This window comes from Leptonychotes weddellii, chromosome X, assembly GCF_054177405.1.
Source record: "Leptonychotes weddellii isolate Sample4059 chromosome X, ASM5417740v2, whole genome shotgun sequence".
In the NCBI taxonomy this organism is placed as follows: Eukaryota; Metazoa; Chordata; class Mammalia; order Carnivora; family Phocidae; genus Leptonychotes; species Leptonychotes weddellii.
This window is the reverse complement of record NC_138385.1, coordinates 69,562,180-69,575,471: the sequence shown is the minus strand read 5'-3', so window position 1 is coordinate 69,575,471 and position 13,292 is coordinate 69,562,180. Positions and strand designations below refer to the sequence as shown.

Genomic DNA, 13,292 nt, shown 5'->3' with positions numbered 1-13,292 from the left:
AAAAAAAAGGAAAGAAAGAAAGAAAAGAAAAGAAGGTCATGTTTATCCAATTTCTTGAAAGTGCAGGCCTTTTTATCTCCTCAGGGCTCTGGACCTGCTTCTGTAACAAATCACCCCGATCTTACTGTCATAAAACAACACAGATATATTATCCTATATTTCTGCAGATCAAAAGACTGACAAGGAGTCTTACAGGGTAAAAATGAAGGTGGCAGCAGAGCTGACTTCCTTCTGGAGTTCCCAGGGGAGAATCTATAGGACACCCGCATTTCCTAAGCTCGTGGCTCCTTGCTCCACCTTCGAAGTTAGCAGTGTTTCATCTTCCAATCTCGCTCTCTTTGCCGCCATCGAGCTCCACCTCTGTTTCTCTTTGATTTCTACTTATGTCATGACGTCACTTTTTTTTTTGACTCTGCATCTCTTCCCACACTGTGTTCTCGGACTCTTGCCTTCATGTGTCCCTCATATAAGGACACGTATGATTACGTTGGGCCTACCCCGATAATCCGGGATAATTTTCCCATCGGCACGCTTAACTTAGTCATATCTGCAAAGTCCCCCTTTTCATGTAAATTAACGTAATTGTAGGTTCCAGGGATTAGGAAGTGGACATCTTTGGGGTATTGCTATCCGGTCACCAGAGACATGTACGCCCCGACAGCTCACAGACCTCATATTCGGAGTCCTACACTTCCACGTAAGTGAGACACCTTCCACCCTCTAACATACATCCAGAAAGAACACACACACACACTTTTGGGGACTTAGACCAAAAAATGCTCAGAGTCCTTGGAATTAAACTCACAAACATAAGAGAACCGGCCATCTAGGTTTCGAGAGCACCCTCGAACAGGTCAGAGGCTTCACATCTGGTTCACTGAGCAGTGAATACATCAGACATTTCACACCACCAGATACTACCCACAAACACATCAGGAAATTCACATGTTGGGACATACACAGACAAAGGGATTCCAGACCCCACAACTTGGGACACGTAGCCACAAACATATCAGGGACTTCAAACGCCACAAATAGTCCAGAGGGCTCACACCATGGGGCGTGCACCATCAGACAGATCCGGGGTCTGAAATCCTGGGATATGCACCCAGGAACAGATTAGAGACCTCACAACCTGGACATATAACCGCGAAGAAACCACAGGCTTCAAACTCTGCAACACGTACCCACAAACAGATCAGAAACCTCAAGCCCTGAGTCATACATTATAAAGAGATCATAAAGCTCACATCCTGAGATATAATCCACAAACAACGCAGAGGCCATATGTACCCAAGGCGCAGACTCACACATGGACCAGAGACCTCAAATCCTGCAATGCACAAGCATAAGCAAGTCAGACACCTCAGGGGCTAAGAAGATACCAGAAACAGATTATAGACCTGAAATCTTACAACGAACATCCACAAACAGATCCGAGAGCTCATGTGTTGGGACGTTTACCAGCAAACAAATCAGAGGCCTCAAGTCAAGGGACACACACCCACAAAAAGCTCAGAAACCTCACATGTCCTGGACATACGAAACTAAATAAATCAGAGATCTAGCATGCTGGCATATATACATGATCAAACAAATCAGAAACCTCCTATCACCAGAAATACCCGCCCTGGGGCGCCTGGGTGGCTCAGTCGGTTGGGCGTCTGCCTTCGGCTCAGGTCACAATCCTAGGGTCCTGGGATCGAGCCCCACATCGGGCTCCCTGCTTGGCGGGGAGCCTGCTTCTCCCTCTCCCACTCCCCCTGCTTGTGTTCACTCTCTCGCTGTGTCTCTGTCTGTCAAATAAATAAATTTAAAAAAAGAGGGAAAAAAAAGAAATACCCGCCCAAACAGATCAGAGACCTAACAACTGGAACATAAACCCACAAACATCTGGCGGACCTCAGAGAATAGAATGTATTCCCCAAATCAGCTCAGACACCTGACATCTTAGGACACGCACACACAAACTGGAGGCCCCACATTCTAAGACATATTCCCACAAACAGCTCAGAGACCGCAAGTTCTGAGACATACCCCGCCCCAAACTTTGTGAAACCTCTCATTGTGGTTCACACACCCGCACACGGATCAGAGACCTCCCGCCATCAGACACACGCTCGCAAACAGATGGGGGAGTTCACATCCTGGGATGTGCGCCGACAACCAGCTAGAGACCTCGCGACCTGGGACACTGTACTCCTTTCCTATTGCTGCTGCGACAAGTCACAATTGTTACATGAAACAACACACATTTACTATCTTACCTTTCCACAGGTCGGAAGCTAAAAAAGGGTTTCAAAGGGCTAAAATCAAGTTGTTGGCAGAACTGCATTGCTCCTGGAGGCTCCAGGGGGAGGATCCATTTCCTTGCCTTTTGTAGTTTCTCGAGCTGCCTGCATTCCTTGGCTCGTGGCCCCTTCCCCCAACTTCAAAGCAGTGTTTCATCCTCAAATCTCTCTCTCCGATTTCTATTTCTGTCATCACACCTGCTTCTCTGATGGACTGTCCTGCCTGTCTCCTGTAAAGACCCTTGTGATTACACTGGACTCACCTGGAAAATAATCCAGGACAGTCTCCCCCATCTCAAGATAATTACTTTATCACATCTGCAAAGGACTTTTTTTTTTTTTTTTTTGCAAAGGACCTTTTCACATGTAAGGTCCCATAGTCCCATGTTCCAGAGATTAGAACATGGACATCTTTCAGCGACCCTTACCAACCTTAGACATACATACATGAGGAATTAAAAGCATCCCATCCTGGGGGGCCTGGCTGGCTCAGTAGAGTGTGTGACTCTTGATCTCAGGATCGTGAGTTCAAGCCCCACACTGGGCGTAGAGTTTACTTAAAAAATAAAAAAATAAAAACATCCCATCCTGAGATATACACCCATAAGTAGGTCAAAGACCTCACATCCCATATCATACGATTCCAAAGAGATGAGAGACCTCCCACCCTTGGACATACATCCAAAAAAAAAAAAAAAAGAGTGAGGTAGGTATTCTGTGTCATATACCCACACACAGGGTAGGGACCTCTCAAACTGGGACACATAACCACAAACAGAAGACACCTCACGCCCTTACACACACACACACACACAGATCAGAAACTCAAATATTGTGATTAGAAAGGCAAAAACTGAAAAACAATAAGGTACCCACACACAGATGAGAGACCTCACAGCCTGAGACACGTACTCACAGATCGGAGATCTCAAGTCTTGCACCATATACCTACAATCAAGTAAGAGACCTCATAGTCTAGGAAAAATACCTCAAGACTGATTATATACTTGACTTCTTCAGAAAACACCCATGAGGAGTTCAGAAAGTTCATATCTTGGGACACAGACTCACAAAAAGACCAGAGACTTGAGCCAAATGAAAGACACCCCCAATGAGCTGCACACCTCACAGCTGGATATACACATCCGAACAGATCAGAGACCTCCCATCCTGATACATATATAATCAAATGAATCAGAAATCTTGGAAATACCCATGAAATATCAGAGATCCAACAACCTAGGCATAACTCACAACCACCTCAGAGACCTCACACGAAGAGACACACAAAATCAGCAGAGGGACCTCACATCCAAAGACACGTACTCACAAACAGACCAGAGACCACCCATCCCAAGACGTACACCCCACAAACCCCCAAAATTTAGGGACACACACTCTCAAGCAGGTCAGAGACTTCTTGCCCTGGCTCATACACCCACACACAGGTCAGAGGCCTCCACCATCAGACACACTCACAAACACATTCCTAGGATGTGAACAGACAACCGGACAGAAACGTAACTCAGGACACTGTATTTGTTTCTCATCGCTGTTGTAACAAATCACCACGATTTTAGGGTCATGGAAAAACACAAATTTTTTTTTTTTTTTAAGATTTTATTTATTTATTTGACAGAGAGAGACATAGCGAGAGCAGGAACACAAGCAGGGGGAGTGGAAGAGGGAGAAGCAGGCTTCCTGCCGAGCAGGGAGCCCAATGTGGGACTCGATCCCAGGACCCTGGGATCATGACCTGAGCCGAAGGCAGACGCTTAACGACTGAGCCACCCAGGCACCCGGAAAAACACAAATTTATTACATTACATTGTGTAGGTTTGAAATCCGAAAATGGGTCTTACAGTATTAAAGTCAGGTGTGAACAGAGCTGTGTTCCTTCTGGAGACTCTGGGCGGGGAGAGGGGGGGATTCATTTCCTGGCCTTTTCCAGTTTCCAGAGTGCCTGTATTCTTGGCCCCTGGCCCCTTCTTCCACCTGCAAAGCCCTCCGCGCTTCATCTTCAAATCTCTCTGATTTCTGCCTCCATCATCGATCTCCTCCCTGATTAGGGCTCCCTGTTCACATGTCCTTCACTGGACATCTTCGGAGTCCTATTATTTAGCCGAGTACAGACACAGATGCACAACGGAAATTTCACGTCCCAGGACATGCTGTCATGACCGGCTCAAGGACTTCACAAGCTGGGGCACACACCCACAAACACCTCCGTCGTCGGAGCACTGTATCTGACTTGGTCTGTGTCGTTACTTTTCGTTCAGTGACAATGGGCATCCTGTCCCGCTCATTTTAGGACTCTTGTGATTACACTGGACCCACCTAGAAAATCTGAGAAAATCTTCCCATCTCAAGATGTGTAATTTAATCACACCTTCAAAGTACCTTTTAACACGTAAGGTCACATCTTCACGCACGGTTTCCAAGGATTACAACACAGGCATCTCTAGGAGGCCTTAAGTCGGCAGAGTAGAGACATACACACACAAACAAATAAGAGATCTCGAATCACAAAACACATACCTCCAAAAAGCTCAGAGACCTAAAATACTGGGACATATACTAGAAACAGCTCCCATCCCTCATCTGGAGTCATACATCTAGAAAGTGATCAGAGACCTCCTTCCCTCAGCCATACATCTAAAGACAGCAGGGAGACACACATTCTGGGACATACACCCACAAACAGGTCTGGGACCTCAAAAATTGGGACACATACCCACAAACAGAACAGACCTCATACCATTGACTAACAAGCAAAAGAGGCCCTCCCCCCCAAATAAAACCACTTGCATACTGTGATATAGACACACAAATGGATCAGACTTCATCTGAGAAATAGAACCAGAAATGGCTCGGAGACAGCAAACCCTGCAACAAGAACCCACAACACATTAGAGACCTCATATCCTAGGAACTACATCCTCCAGAGTAATTAAAGATGCTTGGCAGCTTGGGGCCCACACCCACAAGGAAATGAGCGAGTTCAAATCCTGGGGCACATACCTGCAAACAGATCAGAGCCCCAACACATCCCACAAAGAGCTCAGAAACCTCAGACCTTGGATATGCACACTTGAACAAATAATAAACTCCACATCCCATTATATGTCCAAGGATACAAATCAGAAATCCCATATACTTGCAAACAACTCCAGAAAGCATCAGAGATCTAACAAGCTGGGACGGGCACCCTCAAACAGCTCAGGGTACTCGTGCCTGGGATGTACATCCCTGAATAGCTCTAAGACTTCACATCCTAGGACAGGTATTCTGGAACAGATCATGGAATTCACATCTTGGGAAAACACCCTGTAACATACCAGTCCTTTCAGCCTGGTTCACTTACCAGAAAAGAGATCAGAATCTTCACACTATATACCCTCCCACGCACAAATGATCAGAGAGTTCACATCCTGGGATGCACTTCAACGAACAGATTAGGGACCTCGCAACCTGGACACATAACCACGGAGACCACAGACCTCAAACCCTGCAATAGATACCCGCAAATAGATCTGAGACCTCATGCTCTGAGAGATATGCCAACAAACAGATCGGGGGGCTCACATCATGGGATAGGCTCCAAAACGTATCAGAGACTGTATACAACCAGAGATACCCACAAATAGATCAGGGCTCTCAAATCCTGCAACATATGCTTCCAGGTGCATCAGAGACCCGACATGCTATGAAAAAAGAGTCACAAACAGACCACAGAACTAATATCTTGTGCCATATATCCCCGAAGAGATCAGAGAGTTCACATGCCGAGACACATACCCACAAGAGATCAGAGGATTCGGGCCAAGGGACATACCCTCACAGCAAGCTCTTTCAAACCTCACACCCTAGACATTCACAACTAAACAGATTGAAGAACTTATATTCTGGCATATATACCACCAAAGCAACTGGCAAGTTCATTATCATCAGAAAGATATCTGAAACACATCAGAGACCTAATAATCTCGAATACAACCCACAGACATCATAAAGACCTCACACACTGGACGTACACCCCAAATCAGCTCAGAGACCTCACATCCGAGGACACGCACACACAAACAGCTCAGAGACCACAAATGTTGGGACACACACCCTCAAGTGGGGTCGGAGACCTCACACCCTGGCTCATCCACCCGCACACGGATCAGAGACCTCCCGCCATCAGACGCGCTCACAAACAGACGGGGGAGTTCACATCCTGGGATGCGCGCCGACAACCAGCTAGAGACCTTGCGACCTGGGACACTTGTACTCCTTTCCCATCGCTGCTGCGACAAGTTACTGTGATCTTGGTGCTATAAAACAAAACACACTTACTACCTTACATTTCTATAGGTCAGGAACCCAAAAACGAGTCTTAGAGAGAGAAAAACAAGTTGTCAGCAGACCTGCCTTCCTCCTGGAGGCTCCAAGACAGAATCCATTTCCTTGCACTTTCCAGTTTTAGGGGCTGCCTGCACTCCCTGGCTCGTGGCCCCTTCCTCCATCGTCAAAGCCAGCAGTGTTTCATCTTCAAATCTCTCTCTGATCCCTCTTCTCTCAGTTTCAGTTGTCACACCTCCTTCTCTCGGTCGGCTTCCATCTTTACATCACCGTCTCTGACTCCGCGCGTATCACTCTCCCACGGCCATTTCTGACCCTTACCATCCTGCCTCCCACATAGAAGGGTAGCAGTCATTATGTTAGGCCTACCTGGTTAATCCAGGATAAACCCCCAATTGCAAAGTGTTTCATTTCATTACACCTACAAGGTCCTTTTTCCCAGAAAGTTAACATAGTCACAGGTTCCGGGGATTGGGACACAGATATTACTGGGGGCCAGTATTCAGCTAAACGGAGCACGGATGTGACGTACACGGCACCTACTGGGAGAGACGTGACATTCCGGGAAATACACCCACAGACCAATCAGGGAACTCACACCTCATATACACACCCACAAATGGATCAGGGACCTAACAGCCTGGAAAGTCTAGCCATAAAGAAATCAGACTAGGGGGCGCCTGGCTGGCTCAATCAGTAGAGCATGTGACTCTCGATCTTGGGGTCATGAGTGTGAGCCCCACACCAGGGCTTGGGAAAAAAAAAAAAAGAAATCACAGACTTCAAATCCTGCAACACAAACCTATAAACAGTTCAGAGACTTCATATGCTGGGTAGTACATCCAGAAACGGACTATGGTTCCTGCGCCCAGCACATATACTGACCACCACGTGGGAGCCCCAAAGCCTAGAACATAGACCCATAAAGAGTTCACATATGGCGCCTGCTGTCATTCACTCCGAAACAGATCAGAAACCTCACAACCTGGGATACACCCCCAGGCCCATTACAACCCTCACTCCCTGGGACACACACACACACACACACACACAGAGCTCAGACACCTCACACACAGGGACACTCACCACCAAGCAGATCAGAGACCTCATGTCCTGGAATATACAACAAACAGATCAGAGAACTTACATCCTTGACAAAATTCGTGACCAGACAGCACGTACTGACACATACAGGAAGGAACAGAGAAGAAACCTCACAGCATAAACACAACCACAGAGAGGTCAGAAACCTTACACTCTGGGCATACATACCCTAAAAGATCTAGGATTTCACATTCTATGACATACACCCAAGAACAAATCAGAAACCTCAAATCTTGGCAAATAATCCCCCTAGCAGATCAGAGAACCTACAACCTGGGACACATACCTGTAAAAACTAAAGAAACGTATTCTGGGGACGCGTGGGTGGCTCAGTTGGTGAAGCGTCTGCCTTTGGCTCAGGTCATGATCCCAGGGTCCTGGGATCGAGCCCCGCTTCGGGCTCCCTGCTCCGCGGGAAGCCTGCTTCTCCCTCTCCCTCTGCTTCTCATGATCTATCTCTCTCTCACGTGCTCTCTCCCTCTCTCAAATAAATAAATAAAATCTTTTCTTTTTTAAAAAAAGAAAAAATGTATCCTGGGATGTACATCCACAAATGATCAGAGACCTTAAATCCTGGGAGCTAGACCCACAATAAGATCAGAGACCTTACATCCTGGGATATGCACCCAAAAATCTGATCAGAAATCTCACCTCCTGGACAGACACACCCAAACAGATCAGAGACCTCACGTCTGGGGCATATGCCCACAAACCTTACACCCTGAGGCATATACACACAACCAGATCAGACCTTACTCTCAAATTGGGCCCCACCGCTCAAAAGAGAGGAGAGAGCTCCTCTCTTGGGAATATACCTGCAAGTAAATAAGAGGCCTCACACCATGGGACATATACCGTCACCCAGGTGAGAGACCTCACACGTTTGGAAACACACAAGGAATAGATCAGATACTTCACACTGTGGGTCATGCACCCTCGAAAAGATCAAAGACATCACATCATGCATCATAGGATTTAACATCTAACAATTTGACATTGCTGCTCTGTTTGCAAGAATTAACTCCATGAGGGCGCCTGGGTGGCTCAGTTGGTTAAGCGACTGCCTTCGGCTCAGGTCATGATCCTGGAGTCCCAGGATCGAGTCCCGCATCGGGCTCCCTGCTCGGCAGGGAGTCTGCTTCTCCCTCTGACCCTCCCCCCCCTCATGTGTTCTCTCTCTCTCTCTCTCTCAAATAAATAAATAAAATCTTTAAAAAAAAAAAAAAGAATTAACTCCATGAACTGATCAGAGACCTCACACCCAGGGCCATATAACCACAAATAGATCAAAGACCTTACACTTTCTATATACACCCACGTAAGAGACCTCACATCCTGGGATATACAATGATAAATAGCCACAGGCCTCGCATCCTGGAACATCTAACGATAAAAAAACATATGCCTCATATCTCAGTAAATAACCCCTGAACCAAATCAGAGACCTCACACCATGGGATGCAAACCCAAAAAGACCTCACAGACCTCACACACTGAGACATACACCCACAGACAAATAAGAGACCTCGCACCCACGTTCACAGAATCACAAACATATTGGAGAACTTATACCCCTGGCATACACCCATGGAAGACACCTCACATGTTGATACTTGTAGGAACAAGCACATCAAAGACCTCAGATCCTGGGGCTTACATGCACAAACATCGGTGACCTCATGCTCTGGGACATACACCCACAAACATCATCAGATCTCCCATTCTGGTGAATATACCCACAAAGAGATCAGAAACCTCACAACGGGGACATCCTTGCAGAAACAACGCAGACACATGATATTCTAGGACATACAGCCACAAACATAACCAGACAAGACACCTGGGAATTATAACCATAGGGATGAAAGACCTCCAGCTCCTGAAACAGTTATGAGAAGATCAGAGACCTTACATACAGAGACATATCAGGGGCTTCTTACTTTGGAACATATACGTAGAAACAGATCAGGGACATCATACACTGAGAAATACACCCACAAACAGACCTTGACATACACCAGTGAAGACAGACTCACATATAATAACATGTAACAACAAATAGATCAGAGACCTCATACCTCAGGATATACATCAACAAAGAGCTCAGAGACTTCAAATCATGGAACATACACACCCAAAGAGATCAGAGACCTATATGCTGGGTCATACAGCCTCAAACATACTTGAGAACTCACATTATGTGAAGTCCCCCCACCCCAAACAGCTCAGAGACCTCATTCCCTAGGAAGTACCAACACAACAGTATCAAAGAACTGGTACCCTTGATCTATACTCATGCAGAGAGACCTCACATACTGGGACATACACAGGGATAGACAGCTCTGAGACCTCATGTTCTGGAACGCACACTCTCACAAATAGACCATAGATTTTCATTTTCTGAGACATACACCCACAGAGAGTTCAGGGAACTTACATCTTCAGAACCACACCCACACACATTTTAGAGACCTCACAGTCAGAGACATATACCCACAGACACAGCAGAGACCTCACACTCTGGGACATACACCCTCAGACAGAACAGTCCTTATATCCTGCAACACACACTCCACAAATGGACCAGAGTGCTCACACCCGCAGAAAACATAACCGAAAAGGCTCAGAAACATACCAACCAGGAAAATATATCCACAAAGACCTCATATATTGGGAAATACACCCACAAACATGTCAGAGAGCTCACACATTGGCACATATACCCCCAGAGACCAGAGATCTAATATCCAGGGACATAAAACCAAAAACCGATTAGAGACCCCATATCCTTGACCTGCATCCAGAAGAGAGACCTCACATCCTGAGAAATACAATGACAAACAGATCAGAGACCTCATAGCCTGGGACATATACCCACAAATGGATCAGAAACCTTTATACCATTAGACCATATACTGATGGAGCAGAAACCTCACACCCAGGACGTACACATCCAGAAAGATTAGAGAACTAACATCCTGGAATATACACCCACAAACAAATAAAACATGTCTCATCCTGGGAACCACACACCCAAACAGATCAGAGACCTCATAATCTCATGCACACACACTCAAAGAGTTTGGATACCCTGGTACAATACACCTGTGAACAGAGACCTCATAAACTGCAACCTACAGCTGTGAGCATGTCAGAGACCCCACACATTTGGGACACACACACTCACAAACAACTCAGGAACTTCACACCTTGGGACATATACCCATAAACAGTTCAGAGAGCTGACACCCTGGAACACAGATTCGCCCTGCCCTCAATACCAGAAATGTCAATATCTGGACATAGACTCTCGAACACAGCAGAGACTTTATATGTGGGGACTCACTGGCCCAAACTGCTCCAGCACCAATCAGCCCAGATGCAGATTCCAGTCACCTTCATGATACCTTTTCCTGGGACTTAAAACTCCATACACCTCAAAGAACAAATGGGTTTCTCCAAACACAATCCTCCAAAGAGTTCATGGCTGTGAACACTGAGACACCCAGAACACCTCACACCTACAACACAGACTGCAAGGGAGCTCAGAGACTTCAAATTCTGGACCCAAGTACAAAGTATCTCAGAGACATCATACCCGGGGATTAAGGATCCCAAACAGTTATGATCACATTCTGGACATGAACCCAAAACAGCCCAGAATCCCCACACTTTGAGGCATAGAACACCAAATAGTTCAGAGACCTAAAAACACACACAGAGAGAGAGAGACCCCCCCAAAGAGATCAGAGACCTAAAAATGTGAAAGAGGGAATGCCCCAAACACCCAGATATGGATACAGGTCACAAAAGCTCAGAAATCTCAAACCCTAGACAGAGACCCTCAAAGAGCTCAGAAATGCAACAAATTAACCAAAACTTAGCAACTTAAAACAACAGCAAACACCAATCATCTCACACAGATTTGGGGAGTCAGGAATTCAAGAGCAGCTTAGATGCATGGCTCTGGCTTTGAGTCCCTCAGGCTGCAGTCATCAGAAGGCTCAAGTGGGGCCGGAAGCTCGGCTTCCAAGCTGGATCACTCACATTGCTGGCAATTTAGCGATGGCTTTTGGCTGGGGTGCCTCAGTTCTTTGGTACATAGATCTCTCCATGCGGCTGCTTGAGTGTCCTCACAACATGGTGGCTGGCTTCCCCTAGAGCAAGTGATCCAAGAAAGAGCAAGACAGAAGCCAAAATTCCTTTAAAACTGTCCTCTATATTAAGTACTGCTTTGCTGCATCCCACAAATTTGGTAAGTTTTATTTTCATTTTCATTTAGTTCAAACTATTTTTGGGGTGCCTGGGTGGCTCAGTTGGTTAAACGTCTGAGTCTTGATCTCAGGGTGGTGAGTTCAAGCCCTGCCATTGGGCTCCGTGCTGGGCGTGGAGCCTACTTAAAAAAAAGAAAAAGATACAAGCTATTTTTTGACTTCTCTTATGACTTCTTCTTTGACTCACCGAGGCCCTGCATCCTCCCCCAAAACCTTTCTCCAGAGCTCAGACCCTGCTTCCTGCATAAAAGTACAAACCTGGGGGTGCCTGGGTGGCTCAGTCAGTTAGGCGTCCAACTCCTGATTTTGGCTCAGGTCATGATCTCAGGGTCGTGAGATCGAGTCCTGCACTGGGCTCCGTGCTGGGCATGGAGCCTGCTTGAGATTCTCTCTCCCTCTGCCCCTCCCCCAACCCCTCTCTAAAAAAAAAAAAAAAAAAGAAAACCTGTCTCTCTTATAGCCCAATTTACAGTTTTCACAAGAACAATGTTTTTTCTCACTGTGCACCCTTGCCTCACGATGCACAGCCTATTATGTATGTTCTCAAAGGAACACAGGAAGTAAAACTGTGGGTTTACTAGAGATGGAAACACAATTCTGGAGAATATTTACTCTTTATTGAACCCAACAGACATTTATATTAAGCGATACATGCACATGACTCCCATGTTCCAACTGAGACAGTCTCAGACCCACACTGGACCCTGGCCAGAGATGGCATTTACCTGCATCTCATCCCTTTCCCCAGCCCTGAACTTTGCTTTCAGAAGGGATGTGTGATTAGAGGGGAGGGGGCTGAAATCAGGAGAGTGCAGGTGTGTGGACTGTCCTACACTGTCCTTCTGACTCAGAGTAGTCCTGCAAAACCTCAAGTAGGTCAAATTAAGGTTTAGAAAGATGCTCCAAAAAGCTGGACTCTCCTACCACCCAACCAGGACTTGGGGGTTCCAGGCTCTGAAATAGGTTCTACCAGGCCCCAAATACCCATGCGTACTGGGTGTGGACGAGGCCTGAAGGGAGACAGACTCCAACATCCATCTGAGCAACGTCCATCCCAAGATAGGGCTCTCCACTCTGGACCATAGCCACTGCCTCTCCACAACCCAACTGGCCACAAACGGTATCAAGGGAGACTCTGTGACCCCTAGAAGAGAGGGCAAGACAGAGGTTCTGAAGGAAGTGGCCACCTGTATTTCCTGGTCTGGACAAGGAAGCTAGAGGTGGCTGTGAGTCCATTTGGAGGCGTTCACTACCAATCACATGACTCCCAGTTCTC

General features: G+C 46.5%; 2 long non-coding RNA genes across 8 annotated transcripts in view; both read right to left on the bottom strand.

The window, feature by feature from the left end:
* LOC115942698 (uncharacterized) overlaps positions 1 to 13,292 on the bottom strand; it is an 85,218-nt gene that overhangs the window by 19,498 nt on the left and 52,428 nt on the right. For all 7 annotated transcript variants that reach the window (XR_014141336.1, XR_014141337.1, XR_014141335.1 and 4 more), the window contains one exon: positions 11,790 to 11,899. This is a non-coding gene — a long non-coding RNA (uncharacterized LOC115942698). The remainder of the gene's footprint in view (positions 1 to 11,789; positions 11,900 to 13,292) is intronic.
* On the bottom strand, positions 1,828 to 8,965 carry LOC145717861 (uncharacterized). Its single transcript, XR_014141343.1, has 2 exons — positions 6,562 to 8,965; positions 1,828 to 2,194 (listed from the first exon to the last, which is right to left on the bottom strand). It is a non-coding gene; the product is annotated as an uncharacterized LOC145717861 (long non-coding RNA).